Below are 18,665 nucleotides of genomic sequence, written 5' to 3'. Positions count from 1 at the left end.
TGGAATAAATTATCCGAATCAATAGCCTCCAAGCATGACATTTAAATTTACGGCTATACTTGCTGCCGATCTAAACGAACAACTACAATGGTTTCCTTTCAGTGCAATTTTTATTCTTTCGAGTTTATGTGATTGTGGTCTATGTTGCATTTGTTTTTGCTCTTATACTGCCATAGTCTGTTTTAGGAGTTTTTGAATTGTGCTCAGGTACAATTTATGGTATTCTTGTATTGCTGTTGTATTACTGCATTGTAGTGCCTGTTTTCGTTTTTCATTTCCTGACCGCTGATACATATGTTATCGATCCCCCCCCCCCCCCCCCAATGTAATACCCCACTTGGGGCCTTTAAGGGATAGAAAAGGATGATGATAATGATGATGAGACAGACTATTTGGCTGGCAGAAAATGTCTGCTCCTTTCCAGCTCTTCAACACAGTAAAGGTTATGTGAACGCATAACGTTTTCTATCACGCAAACAAGACAGGCAGTCTTGTGCTCGTGCCAATAACTTTGGCATGTAATTATGCGACATAGTACAGCTAGAAGCAATATAAGAGAGAACACAGGAGCACGTGGCCTCCACACTTTGCAAAGTGCTGCCACCGACATGTGATCAGAATCAGCAGTAAAGGCGCACGCAAAGTAAGCTTGTTCGGCTCCTTTTTCCGAGGATGCCCTTTACATTATTTCTTTAAACAAAGAAATAAGTGGTCAGTGGTACCATATACTCATGGATTGACCCATAATTTGATGAAGATTGGACACAGACATGGCATCCGGATTGTGTCCTGCGACATAAAACAGAGCCAAAGGCAAGTTTGCTCGAGTGAATAACCAGGAGTTTAAGTCTAGATGCCAAACTGCGCACCAGACAAGGTACTCCGATTGTATCCAGGGGATTGTCTACCAGATTCCCTTACATTGTGGGAAGCAATACATTGATTAAAACTTCCTGCTGGGCGAGTTGGTAGTTCATCTTGATGTAGGGTTTTTTTTTTTTTAGCGCAAACGTCTCGCCTTTCTTGTCTTTGTTTGCGCTAAAAAAAAAAAAAAAACCTACATCAAGCAGTACATTGGACAAACAGGAAGATTCATTAATGACAAAATTAGAGAGCACGCTACAGCAATATCGGAGAAGTCAGACACCAACCTCGCAGTGCACTGCAGAGGCTGCTTTATTTGTATTTGCAAAGACCAAAAATGTCCAGCTGACCTTCACAATGTGAAGGTTTTGAGAAGGAATAAGGACAGGTTAACAAGGGAAATTTTCGAAGCACGTGCAATCAGGAGCTCGGAAGACCAGTGTGTTACCACGCCTTCAGTGGTACTGTTGAAAAAGGAATCAGATTACGCTTGTTGGCAGGATGTTAAAGATAAGGAATAAGTTAGCTGCAGAGGTAAAGTGAAGGGAGAAAAGATGCGCGGGTTCAGATCAATATAGTTGTCAGTGCAGCGTTGTCCTTGTGTCTGTGTGCGCTTCTTCGGTTTTGTTCCCCTGCTCTGCTGCCTCCTTCCAAGATGTTACACCAATTAGCTCAACATTCTACTCTATTATTGTTCAACTGAGTGATTTCACGTGAAAACCAAAGCCTTGAATGTACACGGCATTGCGCTCCACTGTTTAGGGCATTTAAAAGGCAATAGATGAGAAATGTATGTGACAGTCAAGCACAGCAAAACTGAACATGCCGCGCCTACATTTCTTGCCATCACTCCCTTGTGTTTCGCCCTGCAGCTCGGAAATTTCTTTCTTTCCCTACTTCTTGCTACGCTTTTCCGCTCTTTTACTTCTGAGTGAACTGCACCACCTTCCTTCCATATTCATAGCCAACTTTACTTTTTATCCTATGCACTGCATTCTTTCCTTCACGGTTCTAAGGCTTATGTAAAGTTGGCTCCTTAGTGTTGGTGAGCCTGATGATAAAGCCATTAAAAAAGCAGTTTTGCATTTTTTTTTTATATCTGCCCTTCGATTCTAAGTAGTGCGTGTGCAGTGATGTAATTTCAAGGGAAGTACATCCCCGTGGCCAGGTGCACTTTACGACAACTGATTGTTACCAAAAATGTTTTTACCATTTAGGCAAAAGACGTCACTTATGGAAGAGGACCTGGGACTTCAGTTTCATTTTACTATATCCGAGTTTACTATAGTGGGGTTCCACTGTATTAGCACTGCGCTGCGTGTTCGTTTATTGTTAGTTTCGCTGAGCTAAGACAGTGCACTCTTAGACAGGCCCTCCAATGGTTAACCGGCTTCAAGACATAGCAATAAATGAACCAGCTGTGAATGGACCCCTTTCTAAGTCAAGCCAGAGCTTTGAAATCAATACTGGGTTGCAGGCAGTCACAAATTTGCAGTGATGGCAGATAGGACTGGGACAGGCATTGAAAAACATTCCTCATCATATGTCTAATTCTGCACATGCACCATGCCAATCATTTAATGTGCCAGAGAGTGCCATGTAATGATTGATCACAGGCCTTTAATTGTGACACTCAATTGTACCGTGAAAATCCTTCCCCATTTACAAAAGTAATCATTAGCTGTAACATGACCTGTAGAAATTGACACAGAGAGCTGAGGCTGTGTGATCACTACATGCATAATATGATGCTGCATTCCCAGGCCATTAAAATTGCAAACAAGCCATTCATTTCTCCAGTAGACACAATATGAAAAATTTTTGACTGATTTTAACTCTTATTTATGTGGAGGATCACAATATTGCAAAAGTGTATTTAAATTGCCAATGACAATTTTTTATTCAATATGAGTTATGCATAGATAAGCCTTCTAACTACTTCAACATAGCCAAAAACATGTAGTTGCTTACCTTTTGATCTAATTCCAGCCTAAGATGCTGTCTCCCCCTTTCGTTTTCCTGGCTTCTATTATACAAAAAAGAAACACCATAATTTTTTTTTTCAAAAATGAGGTTTAACTGCTTAAACACAAACAATTTAGAACTGATTCCTAGCTTTTAACAAGCAGCAGTCATTCATCAATAAGAGGCCTGGAGGAATGTAAGAGACTAATGGTATAATGAAGAATGCAATTTGAACATTATTTTCAATAGCAAGCTGTGGTACTTAAGAGAATAGTGAAAGCTGAGCATCAACACTAAGGCAACAGGTGATGCCACCAAGCTGCCCATTAAGGCTCAGAAAAATAATTTATTTTGCCAATGTACTGCATGTTAAACTCGCTGAAATTGGTGTGCCAGACTTACTGAATAACATAAAAAGCTTTCTGCTGAATAATTTGACAATCTGCCAGCTCCAAGATGCTGTGGAGCTGGCCGATACACATGGGGTTCACGACCACCCTGTACAGGATTTCTGGCTCAAACAGGCTTCTGCAGCACACTGCTAACTCGAATAAGGAAGTTGCTACATGATGATCTTAAAACATATCTTAATGGCCTGCAGATCTATTTAATTTCTGACTCTGTCTCAGGGATTAGATTGCAAACGTAAGCATTTTATGCTGTTGTCAAAGAAGGAAAACAATACATTTTTACACAAATCTAAAAAGCAATACAAAACATTTTCTCATTATGGCCTATAACACACGAACGGAAGGTACAGAAGACAGAAACCTTGCTGGTCTTCAGTTGATGGGCATCACCATATCCCTCCTCTTCCTCAAGCATTGCATTCAGTAATATTTCCAGATTGCTGCGCACAGCTAGGAAGAAGAAAACCTATTAGCAGACATTCTCATACCCGTCTTTGCTTCACTCTATATTATGGCTTGTGAATGACATCACTTGCCTTAACATACAAATGGCACAGTTCAAAATTGAGCTCTTGCTCTGAAAAAGCAATGACTACGTTCATATTTGTTTTTACATATCGAACACCCTGGGCGGGGACACTTATATCCCCACCCACGGTGTCCGATATGCAAGAACAAAAATGTTGAAGCCGACATTCACCACTTGCTGTGGGACTGCCCAGCACTGAAATTGACACGAATCCGGCACTTGGCGATAGCTAGCCTACCAGCAAACAATCCTGCCTCGTATATCACCTGGACGGAGGGACATCATGCTCACTCCTTCACTTCATAAAATCACCCAGCCTTTTTCCATTAATTTAATCATTTCTTCATTCTTCATCTCATACCCTACTGATGCCCTTAGGCAGTAAATATCGTTAAAAAAAAAAAGACGGCACAAGCAGGCAATGTACTTTCCGGTTCTAACCAAAAAACATTGATAAACATTCGCCGGTAAAAAAATTACGGCATCTGAAAAACCCAATAACGCCGGTTTTTGGTATCTAGGACCAGTTCTTGACGAAAAACTTTCCTCTTCCGTCCCTTCAGAGTACAGAAACAAGCATAAAGTATTTTAACCATGGCTCCACTTGTTTACGCCACTGCAAAATCCGGACACGGCGATATGTGCCAAAAGTCTTTCTGTGGCGTGACATCGTATTTTTTTCTCCCTTAATACCAACGTTGGGGAAAAAAATATTACTGCACTGTCGACATGTTGAGTACTACGTGCATGCCCCTTCTCCCCAAGGAGAGCCGTAAATATAAATAACCAAAGAACCTGGGAGACCCTGCACAGCTCTGACCCTGAGACCCAGCTGGGCGCGATCAACCTGACCGAAGAACAACGCGCACCAGCCAGCATCCGAGGTGAAGCGCCAGACGCGGGTGGAGGAGATACGCGAAGTCTATTCCTCCTTCTTGATAAACATGCATGCATACCGCCACAGCGAAATAGCAACGCTATCTGGCTCAATGCAAGGGCGCCAGTTCTACATCTGCAAAAAATACAATAACAGTCTGTATACTTACGGCTGAACTTGACAGCTTGCGCGACGAGCAGCTTTGATGAGCCAGTTGCCCGCCGTTTTTTATCCTCTCGGGCCAGGCAACGTTTATCCGATTGACCTTCTGTGAAGGGCCGCTGAACGTCGGCAAGGTTTTTGAGTTACGTTTGACGACTGCGTCGTGCCCCTGAATTACATTAACATACTCTACAGCAAAAGACTCATCGGGAAATTGGAACAGCGCGAACTTGAACAAGGTATCACATGTCACCAATGGATCCCAAAATGGCCTAATCGCACGTGTGTCGCACCCGCCACCTATAAGGAGTAAATAATGTTTCTGTCTCTTCTTTTAGTAGTAACTCACACCATTTAGCCCAAATATAGCCCTTGTTATTCTATTTTAACAATATTTTTCCTCTTTTTTTTTTTTTTCACTTATGACATCTTTTTACCATGTATACAAGCATGGCCTCCGAGATCACCAAACGGTGATCTCGGAGGCCGTAATACAAGCAACTTTTTATATATTTATTTTTCAAATTTTATAGGCCTACACGACACATTTTTGTCTCGCTTGACATTGACACACACAATGTTCTTACACAGCTCCTTCTGCATCTGCTTTTGTGTCTGCTTAGGTTTTGTAACGCACCATAATTTGTACAGCTTCATATACAAAGGCGTAGCAATTTCATTATCAACTCCATTCTTATTTTATTTTTATTTTTTTGTCAATTAGCGGTCGCCGTCGTCAGACAAGTCGTACTGCATGTTGCTCCTTTTGCCCGGAAGTTAACGAAGAACTCGTCCGCAGCGTTATGAGGACGATTGTTCGAGAGGATAACAATTCGGCTTTCTCGCTGTCTCGGCATCATTTCACTAGAACTGCTAGCTGAGAGGCGCACACGACCACAAAACATCAGTCATGATGTATGTGCATCCCTCGAATGTATTCAGGAAAACAAAAGGGACGCAGGAGGTTTAGGAGGTATGATCTAGTCCTGAAAGTGGTATACGTGAGTCCCTCTTAATCACTTGAGTAAGAGACAGAGAAGATCGGCATCGTGGCCATCGTGGCCATGGACGTTCCGCCACGCTACGCTCTGTGGCCATTTCAACGTGTTAGCAAACACATCGCAAGACATCGTCGCTGCCGTATTCAGCTGATTGTAGTACATATGTGAAAGAGCATATGTGTGATCCGTACTAAGCTCGCCATACGTGTCTGACACGACGTCCCGTATATTTGCTTGTGTTATATACGTGATCGGGATTGGGGCAGGGGGTCGGTAGAACACTGCATGGGAACGGGCCGCGGGCCGGGGCTTTCTGTGTATACAGCTTCTTTCGGAAATGAAGGAAACCTGCCGCTGAATTTGGTCCAGTGATTTATTTGACGCCGAATAAAAGAAAGCGTATTGTAGACAGAGGAGTAAAATGTCTTCCCAAAACTCTCTTGACGAAACCTTTGCTTCTACAGATACTACTGCAATTAATTATCTGTTGAGAATATTATTACTGTAAGTTTCTTTTTTTTCTTTTTTTTTTGTCTCATCTTGGCTTATTTTTATGTACTGGCGGTAAGCAGTACATTTTTAAGGCGTCTGCGCATGCCGACTTTGTCGGGCCTGGGGCGGGCCTAGTGGAAACGCGGGCCAGGTACGCGCCTGGTTCATGTGTGCATGGGCCAGGCCCAGTCCCGGGCTTGGAGTTATGGGCCCGGGCTGGGCTCGGCCTTTAAACGGTGGGCATGGGCCGGGCCCGGACCGGAAAATCAGGTGCAGTGCTCTAGTCATGGGGTCGAGCGTGTGTTAATGCTGGAAGCACGTAGAGCATGAAAGCTTGCAGCGCGAACCCAGGACCCTTTTTGCAAGAAATTTCTATAAGCCAGCCAGATATATCAACTGGGAATTAAGTTATATAAACAAATTAGACCATGCAATTTACCATGGGCAGTATCAAATAACTATATATGGTCCTTGAAGAAAAAAAACTATGGCAATTAGACCATAATCGTTCAGCGGTTCAATTGTGCAAGTGCGTTACTGCAGGAAAGCCAAATTCAATTTCGAGCGACCCGGGAATTAATATTGTGCCCTGAACGTCCGTTTCAACTTGGATACCGCGGCTGCGCTCATGTACCCATGCATGCATGTTCAACGGACAGGCCTTCACGCTCTTCAGCGTTTGAATTTTTATCCCGAGAATGAAAACGTGTGAATTAAAACGATGTAGGCCAAGGATTCAGTGGCTTAAAGGCTACTGTTGCAAGGTAGTTTTCACAAAATACAAAAGGCAGGTGGCGCATAGTACCACTTAATTTCAGTGGTATGTACATTTACGTTCATGATCTACACTATTCACCAGATATGTGGCAGTTATCTATTTAATCACCACACCAACCACACCAAACCATAGATCCATAGAGTTAATCGACAAACACACACCGCTTTGCCAAGGGAAGGCCTAGGCCTAGCTGTAAAGGCAGGACGATTTCTGGGTACGTTTTATTGGACTGATTCGTCGATGTGCGTTCTGTGACAAAAGGGGGACTGTGGAACCTGTGGAACGACGCGCGCTATGCCTTTAAGGTGCAAACGCCACCTTGAGCAAGATATGTGCTCATGCACAGAAAAACAGAAAATCGGCGGTTCAGAATGCACATGGCTGCCGAGACCTCTCATGCCTCTTCGAGCGGTGGAGCTTCTGACTTCTACGCCCCCAGTTTGGCGAGATCTACGACGACGACAGTTCTACCGACCACTCTGCAGTAGTACAAGGCGGCCGGAGAGGTAAATATATACGTTCGAACTCGGTTGGCTAAAGACGCGCGGACAGACTTTACTCAAATCTGGGCTTGCTTTCATGGTGTTAATTCATTTCATTTGAAAACATAGAGCCGAGTCTAATAATTGTTCTGGGGTCGGAAAGCGCGATCTTTGAGGAGCGTCTCATTTGCATAAGTGTGGTGTGCGCAGTCGAGATCTCTCGTAAAAAAAAAAGAAAAAAAAAAAATTGGCGGAGGGGGGGGGGGGATAAGTACGCCAAACATCCCGGAGGTTGCTACTTTGAATCTCTCACTGCCTGGGCGCTGGACATTACACTGACGCCATGTTTACTGACCTTTTACAGTAATTGGCACGGTATTCTGTACAGCACCTTCATAGACTATAAGTGTCATCTTAAATAAGCTCTCTGCTCCCAGTGGGCTGCAACCTATGAGAGTAGGAGGAGGGGGAGGGAGGGGGGGGAAGGGGCTTTGTTTTAAGCTGCATCATATATGCAATCACAAATAATGGAACTTCCAGCAACAGGCACTTAGAGAGAAAACCAGAACCCCGCATAATCTTTGTTTAGCTGTTGAGAGACCTTGTCGAGATGCAAAAACAGGATTTCTAGGAGGTCCCTTTTTGTGAGGTGATCTGCACTTGCTTAGTGACTGGAGAAGTGATTTTAATGGTTTACTGTGAATCTCACAGTCCTGTGGTGATAGACAACATTGAAAAAATGGAACTGCACAATAAATGAGATAATGAGGAAAATATTTTTCTTCCACCACCGTCACAATTACCCTACATCTCTCAAATAGTTTCATCAATGTTTTTCTGCCGCTTTGGAGGAGGAAAACAGGCCATATCAGCATGAGTCCAGGACTAGTCTTTTATGCATTACCTCCACGTCTGATTGTTAAATAGCTTGTGCTTGGATTCTGTGAGCTGAAATTAAACTAATGCATCACCCTTGCCCTAACTCTACTATTTTAGTTCCATGCGGTTAACATATGAACCAGGATATATTATTTACATTATTAGATATATAGCATAGTAGGAAGGGCCGCTGTGTGTGTGTGCGTGCGTGCGTGCGCGAGCATGTGTGTGTGTGTGTGTGTGTGTGTGTGTGTGTGTGTGTGTGTGTGTGTGTGTGTGTGTGTGTGTGTGTGTGTGTGTGTGTAAGGGGTGTGTGTGTGTGTGTGTGTGTGTGTGTGTAAGGGGGGGGGCACATGCACTTCAGCGTGTTGCATAGAGCTCTGCATTCGAAGCTTTACTTGAATGTATGTTAACGGTGTGCCCGATGTTTCATGAAGTCGGCTGATTTAATGTCTAACATCTATGGTCTTTGTTACCAGGTTACACAGAGCATTGATGAAGACGAGGATAGAGAGGTGCCCCTGGATTGATGCCAGGTATGAAAAAGGCTTTTGGCAGAGAAAGAGAATGCTCATGGCACAAAGTTGTCAGTGTTTAATTACATATTTGTTTCAGTTGCCCCCACTACAAGGAACTTCATATTCGCACAGTACGAAGTTTCTCGATTTATAATCTGGTATCTAATTTTCAGCACAGTTCAAACTAAGCACAGTTAGCATAGTTTACACATGACATCTCACACTGCATTCTTTCCTTGATGGTCATTATTTTGAGATGTTTCAAAATACCTTTTATTTCTCTGTTGAGAAACTTGGTGTCCTATTAGAGCTGCCACTAAAAAGTGATAAATGTGATAACCAATAACCCTGCCTTTCTTACACCAGGCCAAAGCAAGATATTGCTTGCCAGTAGGCACAGATGTGCATGACACTCTCCTGGAGCAGCCGGCAACAGCGCATGTAAAATTGTAACATTTTAGTTTGGCCTGTCCCAGAATTTGTTATGGAAACGTTACAGTAGCTCTCGTGCTTGTTTTTTTTTTTTTGTAACCTATTGTGCTGCAAGTAGAAAAAAAAAAAGAAGATTGAGGTCTAAAGATCCAAACTAAAACTGCAACCAGGGTCCAAGATTTCAATTTTTTTTTTGTCAAGTTTCAAGTTTATTGCACTTCATATATGATAGCATTACATACATAATAAATAAATACAAAAGGAGTCCCATAGTGAAATGTACTGTACTGGGACCTTCTCAGCTAATTAAAACGAGTTATGAAAGGGAGCAGTGGTTACAGCAAATGTACAAAGTAAAAATATAGTATGTTATAACAATAATAATTTTTTCCCTTGCCTCTATAACAAATAAATGTTATAGAGGCAAGGAAGAAAAATTCATTCTGAAATTATAGAATACCCCACAAAGAAGTAGCCGTAGACAGAACGACAAGTAGTATCATATCATAAAAAAAATGAAAGGAAGAACAGCAGCATAGCGTAAAGTAATACAAGAAAATACAAGTATCCAGTATTCAAATATTAATACAAACAAGTGAACATGTGCAAGAAAACAAGTTTTAAAAGTAACTTTTTACGAAGTGTGTATGAAGTATTTCATTAGTTGGTGGCACTGAATGATTGAAGAATTGAAGAACAAAATGAGCGCCATTAAACAGATGTAGCAAAAGACTTGATTTGATGTCCGGAGGTATGTTATTCCATGCTTTGACTGATGTGAATCCAACTACGGTAATTAGTGCACACTCTTGGCAGGAGAAAATCACTTCTTGATGAAAATCTAATGGTATTGGGGTCAGTAAGATCTTGACGATATATAAACTAGAGAAGATTGTTGTTACTAACAAAACAATATGTGAAAGTGCCTAAGTTATACGTGAGTAAGGCAGAGATGGGAAGAATGTTAAGTTGCTGAAAAAACTTGGGAATATTGGCACGGTATGGGCTGAATGTAAATATACGTAAAGCTTGGTTTTGTACGTGTTGTAGTGGTGTGATGTCACGTGTGAAGGATATGTGAAATCCCAAGTCGTAATGCAGTAATTAAGATGACTATGTATGAAAGCATAGTATTATGCTCATATTCATGGAGAAAGGACCAGGTTTGCAGGTTTGAAATCCATTTATCGCTCTGAACACTGATAGCCTCAGGCAAGAAACAGGAATTAGTGGCTGAGTTGCTGCTAACGCAAGGAAATGGCTTGACAAAAGCTGAAAAATGAGAGCACAGGACAGGGTTTCCAATGTCACCAAGTTGCAGTTTCCAAAATACACAGTGTTATCAAGTGTGTTTACCATGCTTAGGGGACACCCTATCTGAGGTTGGTCATCAATAAATATAAGGTCACTCACTAAAGTCTGTTAATATGCTTCTGTCAAGCTTTATTGATGACTTTAAAATCATAATTTTAATGCCAATGACACCTATAGTTGTATGGATTTACTGAAAAGTCAGTGGCTCTTCAGATACTTTTTATTTTTTTCTTTCCCACCTTTTAATACCTGACCCATATCACAAAACAGCACTTTAAGCCCTGGTCACATTGTTGCATAAACAGGGATGTGGCTTTGATATGCACCACGCTGAAGGTTTTTTAGTTTTCTTTCAGCTTGAGTGTCACTCGCGCTACCAAGAGTGAGATTCTGTGATCAGTAATGCCTGCGATAATTATGCAAAAAGCAGTTCAGTGACTTGGAGAGGTATGTCACTGTGATTTTGGAGGGAAGTGGATAAACAAAAATATGCTTCAAGGCTTAGTCAGGGCTTTGTCACCTTCTATGCATCAAGACTGGTAGGGCCTGAATTACTCTTTTCTCCTCTAATTTAGTAGCTGCGCAAGGTGGAAGCAAAGAATTGCTAAATATATACTTAAATATTGTTTAGCAGAATCAGATCTATGTACGTATCTAGCCTGACCATTAGGAGGAGCCATGTGTGGCTCTGGAAGAAGCAAAATCATGGTCAGTCAGTGCTACCACGTGCATCTTCACGTTTTTGCTGCAACAAGAGCACGCCATAATTACCCCTCGCTGCACACAATTACTCGTGTCTGCCATAGGATGCCACAATGTTAGGAGACTCAGGTTATCATAAAAGACATGAAAGATGAGTGCTTGACCTATGGCAATGTAGTTGCTTAAGATTTACACTTTTCCAATGTACATTTAGTTATTTAAATGTTTAGTTCTGGAGAATTGCTGATTTTAACTCTAATGCCGCCAAGACTACTAAAAAAGGTGCTCTTCCTGGTTGAATATCGTTCCAGATACTGAAATTACGAACACTTTTTGGCTTGCAGTTGGCAAGCGGCCATGTAGCAAACTTGGCCTTCCAGCCTTCACCATGTAGCATTTCTCCTTTTCCTTCCATTGACTCCCCTTAACATCCAAAGTGTTTACATATACGGCTTTAGGTGGGCGTTTCAATCAATTTCAGTTATAACAGTTGCTTTTAAAATTATAATTGCCATATGAGCGCTTAAGCCTTTCACATGCAAGTGAGAACTCCAGCAATTTCTGCCGGAGTAACTAAAAAACTTGTTTTGAGCTGTCACGGCAGCTCGAGCTCTCCAGTTCCAACCTGTTGGAAATTTTTTGCTGTGTCGATGCCGCTCACCACTGAGTTCACTCAATTGCTTGCATGTGAACCAGCCTTTATGTGAAGATTTAAAAAGTAATTGAACAAATTTTAGTTAAATAGGAAACTAGCAGGGATAGCTATTGTCTCTTTAAACGTTTATCGAGCCTCATAAACTGATTATAAAAATGAATTGCATGTAGTGGCCATCCTCTCTTTTTTTAAAGAATTGGTTCTGTTGTGTCCACTTTTCTGCTTCCCCTCCTTGGTTTAATGAAACTGCCATGCAACATTGATTAATATGCTACTGTCATATAATAGTTGTAAGTGGCGTGCAGTGCTGTTCATGAAGCTTACCATGATATGAATATTTTAAGCTTCAGTAATTTCAGAAAGGAAAGCTGGGCTAAGTTCTTATTGAGTGAGGCAAGATTTTCTCCTCTGGACTCACATTTTTTTTTATCAAAGCAGGAAGAAGTGCCAGTACCTTATCCTGTGCCAAGTGATGAAGACAGCTCAGGTTCTGATGAAGACTGAGGTCCTCAAGTGAGCATGTTTCTTTTTTTCTGAAATGCTGAAGATTTAAATGCCAGATAATTCCATCTTGACACCAAAAGCTTTGAATGAAGTGCAAATGTTAAGCATTTTGGGCAGATAACCTTTCTCTGGCTTGCATGTTCAGTACATGCTCACCTTTATGCTGACCCTAACAAATGTAAAAAAATGGAATTTATCATGCAAGGAACCATATCGCACTGTTTGTCTGTAAAATACACCTGTCATTGTATCAGTTAGACTCTGCTATTTGGCACTTATGTATAAGTGGACTGTAGGAAAATTTGATGTGAAGTAACATTTTCCTCCAATTAATATTTGTGGAATATCTCATTTATTTTAAGATGCTGACTGCAGAGCTCAGCAAAGTACTTTGCAAGTTGCTGATGAGAGGACACAAGTTGCAGCCCTTCTCATGTCCTATGTGATGCGCCATAAAGTCAGCGACCAGGGGGATGACAGACCCGCTGGACCTGCTGAATATCATCTAGTACCCAGGAAACGCTCAAAAAATTGAAATATACTTGCTTTTCAAAGCTTTGGGTGTACACATTCCTGAAGCTGAGAACCACTTCTATTGTCTTGATTGTACCAGGTACTTGGGTAGTACAGCTCAGATTGAGATTCACTGCGAGAACTGTGAATGGGATATTGACATAGCCTTTTGCTCTTCCTTCCTTGTAATTCCTTTGAAAGAGCAGCTTCAACGAATTCTTGGGCAGCAAAACTTGAAGTTGCTTCCGCAAAGAATCAGAGGAAGTGTGATGACGTAGTGGATGGCATAGAACATGCCAGGCTGTCGGCTGATTTTTCAACTCACAATATTTCACTATTGTGGAATACAGATAGAATTAAAGTGTTTTAAAAATTAACGTTTGACATCTGGCCAGTTCAGTGTGATATTCTTGAGCTGGACCTTGCAGTCTGAAAGCAGAACAGGCTTATGCCTGCTATTTGTTTTGGTTTTTCAAAGCCAAACATGACCACTCTTTTTACACTCTTTGCAAAGGAGCTACAGAAGCTTTCCTTAGGATTTCCATTAGTTAAACATGGAGAACAGGTCAAAATAAGGGTATTTGCAGCTGCATATTCAGTGGATGCCATTCGTTCAGCAGCCGGAAACTATAAACAATTTAATGGTTTTTATGGGTGTGGCTGGTGTTACTACCCCGGGGGCTCTTCGTACGAATATTGAGATCCTGCTCCAGTGTGCAGGACTGCTGTGAAGCATATTGAAGTGGCTAGAAAAGGCACATCTTAAGTGCCTGTTTATTAATAGAGTCAAGGGACCTTGCCTTGCCGTGACCTCGTTTTGATGTGGTGGATGGTTTCATCCCCGATTACCAACATTGTGCCTGCTTTGGTGTCATGTGACAGTTACTCAAACTGTGGCTAGAAAGCGAGTATGACTGCCCTTGGTAGAAAAGAAACAAATTGACTCAGCTAAATAGCCTGGTGTTGACCATCTCACCTCCAATAGAGATCACCTGCACCCCAATGAGGTTTGAAGACTGAGCTAGGTAATTGGAAGGTGTCAGACCCCCTGCAGACCCCCTACCTTGCTCTGTACAGAGGAGGGCTCCTGCTTCTTTGTCGAGCAAATAGGTACTTTGGGCATACCACTTCTTTCTTTTTATTATTATTTCTTTTATTTTCTATTATTATCATTTTTTTGCTGGAGGTGCTGCGATGTGCAGGTCTGAGTTACTCCTTTAGACTGAACCAGCTCTGCTAGATGCTTTAACAATAGTTACACGAGTTGTGTCGATACATTTCATAACTCCTCTGTGGTGCACTGTTATTCACTGAGGCTTGAAGCTCCAGAAGCCTGCAGTATTGGTGCAATAGGCATTACCTTTAGTAAGTGTCGGTTTCCTCTTTCACTCCTTGTTTCCACTTGTGCAGCTTTATGCATTTTGGAAGTTTTCCAGTCATGGATGCTTACTGAGTTTTTTATTGCCTTTACTTTTACATTTGTCATTTTTGCTCATTCTTTTTCCAATTGTATACATACATATATATATGTACATTTTCCTTCTCCCTGCTAAGTGTTTTGCCATTGTTACAAGTAAGCTTGTTTTTTTTTCCTGTCATGTGGCTTCTATGAGGTATGTATTTATAGTTGTGCTTCATTTACCCTTTCATACATCTTTCCTAATTTTGCCTGCTTGGCGAGTATTTGGGTACAGTTTAAACCTGATTTAGTGAAGGATGTGTTCTCTGTGCATCTTCTTTTTCCCATTATTTTTTGTCTCTATGGTTTTTTTTTTTTTTCACTTTCTGGCCTTTCATTTTTTTTTTCTTTTGCACCTCTTACAATTGTAGTCTAACGGTGTGGAGGAAAGTGGTGGCACATGGAGCACTGAACGCAGGGCTCCACTTGGGAAGAAAGAGATAAATGAAATAAAAGTTGTTCCTCCTCCTAAATCTGCTACTAGTATATCTTTGTCAGTTAATGAGAGTGGGCACATTCCAGATATCTTGTCTTTGGTGAAGTGAATTCCTCGCTGCTGGCTTACTCAGGCACATTGACAAGATCTTGCCTTTATAAGAAAAAGTTGCTTGCCGAACTGCACTATAAGCACTTGCTTCCACTCTGATCAGCTTTTGAAATGGTAATGAAGGCTTGGAGCATCATGCTTTGAAAGGGTGATATAAAACGGGAGAGAGGGGGGCAAGTGATCTGAAAAGGCAAGCTGTTGGGTATACTTATGTTCATCTTGACATCTATTCATTAATAGCTTTCTGTTGCCATTGAAAGTCACAATCAAGGAGTCCAGCAAGGTCATATAACATTCACTGCTCTTGTGAATGCTTGAGGCAGCGAGGCTTGCCGATTCTGAAAGTCGACAGTTGGAACTTGCATGTTCTGTGCAGGGTCGGTGCCAAAGTTGGCTAGAGCTGTTGTGTCAGTGACAGAGTGGCAGGGTCAGTTGGCGGCAATATCAGTAAGAATATTGTAGATTATTTCGTCTTCATAACAATATTGTTCAGCGATTACCAAGCCAGCGGCTTCCTCCCATTTGTTGAGTGTTATGGCAGCAGTAATGGGGCAAAGGGGGCAGGTGGGCATCAGCTTCTTAGGCTTTGACTGTCTTGGCTTTTGGCAAATATGGTCAGCTACGAATGGGCAGGATGCTTTGAAGTTAGTGTCTTTTATTGTGCCTTATGTGAGCATGAATGTATTTAGCACTAATCCAGCGGTTCAGGGCATAGCCAAATTGTCTAATGCTTGTGTGTCTGCTTGTAGTGCTTTCACACTAAAAAGAAACAATGGGGACATAGTGGATTCAAACCCAGGAATTACTCATGGGAAGCAAGTATGAAGTGCTGTAGCTATAACTGCAGTGGATCCCCCCATGTGCAGACTGCAACACACTCTTGCACTGTGCACTGGATGTCCTCGTCTCCATCAACTGCCACCTGTGCACAAAAGCTTTCGCACGTCTTACTTGATTGTTAAATTTTTTTTTTTTGATGCTCAAACAACTGGGTTACAGGGAACTATATAGGATGGCTAAAACAAAGGCTCATAACGCAAGATGAAGCCGTGGTTGTCTCTGGCTTCGTGAATGGGCTAAGCTTATTGTTTTGACTCCATTGCTCTTCGGGTGTCACTTGGCTGATTCTAATGGATGGCTCGTATTCTCACTCATTTCATTTTGTAGAACAGGTGCTGTTATATTTTGATTCTATTATTTTCTTTGTGCAGTCACCATTCTTTGTTGGTTTAAAATGTGTAATAAATTTTTTGAATGTCTTGCAACCTTCGTGATTATTGTCCTACAATGATACATACATCACTGAGCAGCTCATAAGTTGCAAAGGGACACATGAGTCATGATTTCCACTTTTTCTGTGCTTCAATATATCCGTAAAGTTTCAACACATTGTTTAAATATGATTTCAGCCATGCCTACTTGATGAAGCAGCGAGTCTAGAGCTCGAAACTTCATAGCTTTTTGCAGATTCATTAAAATAAAGATGCCAGATAAGAGATTTCCTTTTTTTTTTGCACAGAAAGGAACAACTATAGATTGCAACAAACACTTGTTTGGAAAGTTAGAGGGCATAAAGAAAAGCTGTTTTCTTTTACCATGATGAAAATAACCACATTTTGCTCAGCCTGACTGGATTTTGAGCGTTAATTTCCTGTCTTTTGCAGAGTTAAAAAATAGCCCTGGGCTAAAGCGCTTACCTAAACACCCCCCCCTCCCCCCTTTTTTTTGTCCTTACTCACTTTTATCCTACACTTCTTCAATATGCCCCATTTTATTCTATATATATTAAATTTAAGAAGGACAAGATGTGATTATTGCAATTAGTGCGAGAGTGATGCATTAGTTTGGCACCACACAGAACAGAAGCAAAGCCATTAACAGTCAGACATGACTAGTCCGGCACTCACTCTGACATAGCCCATTTTCCTCCCCTAAAGAAGCAGAAAAGAACAGACAGAACTATTTGAGAGATGAAGGGCGATAGTGATAGGGATGAAGGTGGCGGTGTAAAAAAAAATTACTTGCATCAGCTCTTTCAATTACATTTTTTTTTATGTAGTCCACTGTCACAGGATGGAAGCCCGTTATACTTTGTGGCACGGGCAGAGCATCTTTATTTTTCTTTCCTTTTGCATGCCTCAACATAATATATGTCACAGGATGGAGGGGAAACTATTAAAACTTCTGTGATAATATAAGCAGGTGCAGATCACCTCACATGAAAGGGGCCTCCGAGAATGGTGGGGAATCCCTGCTTTTGCAGCTCGACAAGGCCTCTCCTGTTGCTAAACAAATCAGTCGGATTAAGCAGGGACCCCGTCTCATTCTTAGTTTTCCTCTTCATACCTGTTGCTAAGTTACGTTATTTGCCGTCCTATATATGCAGCAGGTTAGAATAAATTGGCCCTCTCCTCCTATCTTCGGAGATAAGACCCTGGGCCGCAGCCTCCTTAGCCCACATCTTAATTCAGCGCTGCTTGGCCGCCAGCTCATTAATGGCCAGAGATTAAGACCCGCAGTAGCAAGAAGTCCCTTTTAAATGAAAAAATATTGGGAAAGATGGTCAGCTTGATGAATGTAGCTCAGTTTGACATTATCAATATTTAAAACCATGCAAAAGTTGGAAAAAAAGTGTGTTCCAGAATGAGTAAAAAGCCCGACCTGCTCGGTCTCACTTTGTGCAAGAACTTTTTGGCAGTTTCTTGGAACAGGAGCTTGTGGGTAAATGCAACATTGAATGGAAGGAAGGAACAGCTCAAACGGACCGGACGTAGGAAGGCGAGACAGGCGCATGAGCAGCTCATGTGTCTGTCTCGCCTTCCTACACGTCCCGTCAGTTTGAGCTTTTCCTTCCTTCCATTCAACATGAACCAGCCAGCCCGACAAAGCTCTCTTCTTGAAATGCAACATTATGTCTTTTGCTTGTCACCATACAGTGCAATAGCGCCTATGTGTGTGTCAATTTTTCTGCTGGATTAAAATTTCAGAAATTGTTGAGCACTCTTTCTGTGAATGTAGCTTTGTTGCATATGCAAAAAATATATCTTTCATTACCTTTGAAATAATCCACAGAAGGAATTAAGGGTTGAGCAATGAATATGGGTTCTGCACACTATTCGAAGCACTGTTTTATGTGTTTAAAAAAGCTCGCGCGGTAATAGGTAGTGTAATGTCTGTGATATTGTTAGTGGCCCCAGGTCCACCAGGAGCCAGAGACAGCTTGAACACACATGGCAATGTAGTGGACCCACGGACGGCAACGAAAATGACAGGAAAACAATAAAACAAAAAGAGCATCCTACATGAATGGCATTGTTTAATGCCAATGGCTGGCAGCGAGGTGTGGGACAGCAGCGTGCGTCGCCTGCATGTGGCTTGGAGCACTGAGCGCTTGCGTCAGATAACATACGGGCTGGCGGCTGGCAGGGTACCATGATGCGTTGCCGAATGCCAGTCTCACGCGGCCACGTTACCTGACCTTTCCAGCTAACAACGGCATCACTGTTCGGATTCGCACTTATGGCCAGTCCGCACGAGCTGTCATCCACATCTACATCATTACAATGCATTTTTATTTGCACA

General features: G+C 41.8%; 2 long non-coding RNA genes across 2 annotated transcripts; one reads left to right on the top strand and one right to left on the bottom strand.

Moving 5' to 3' along the window:
• Positions 1-2,116: 2,116 nt before the first annotated feature.
• Positions 2,117-5,143, bottom strand: LOC146186662 (uncharacterized). The gene is made up of 4 exons (XR_014708147.1): positions 4,815-5,143; positions 3,601-3,689; positions 2,836-2,890; positions 2,117-2,557 (listed from the first exon to the last, which is right to left on the bottom strand). It is a non-coding gene; the product is annotated as an uncharacterized LOC146186662 (long non-coding RNA).
• Positions 5,144-7,078: 1,935 nt separating this feature from the next.
• LOC146186661 (uncharacterized) lies at positions 7,079-12,797 on the top strand. Its single transcript, XR_014708146.1, has 3 exons — positions 7,079-7,584; positions 8,919-8,975; positions 12,496-12,797. It is a non-coding gene; the product is annotated as an uncharacterized LOC146186661 (long non-coding RNA).
• The last annotated feature ends 5,868 nt before the right edge of the window (positions 12,798-18,665 follow it).

Source organism: Amblyomma maculatum, chromosome 6, assembly GCF_055883805.1.
Source record: "Amblyomma maculatum isolate TAMU_Amacu chromosome 6, ASM5588380v1, whole genome shotgun sequence".
NCBI lineage: Eukaryota > Metazoa > Arthropoda > Arachnida > Ixodida > Ixodidae > Amblyomma > Amblyomma maculatum.
This window is presented reverse-complemented; position numbering and strand designations above follow the sequence as displayed.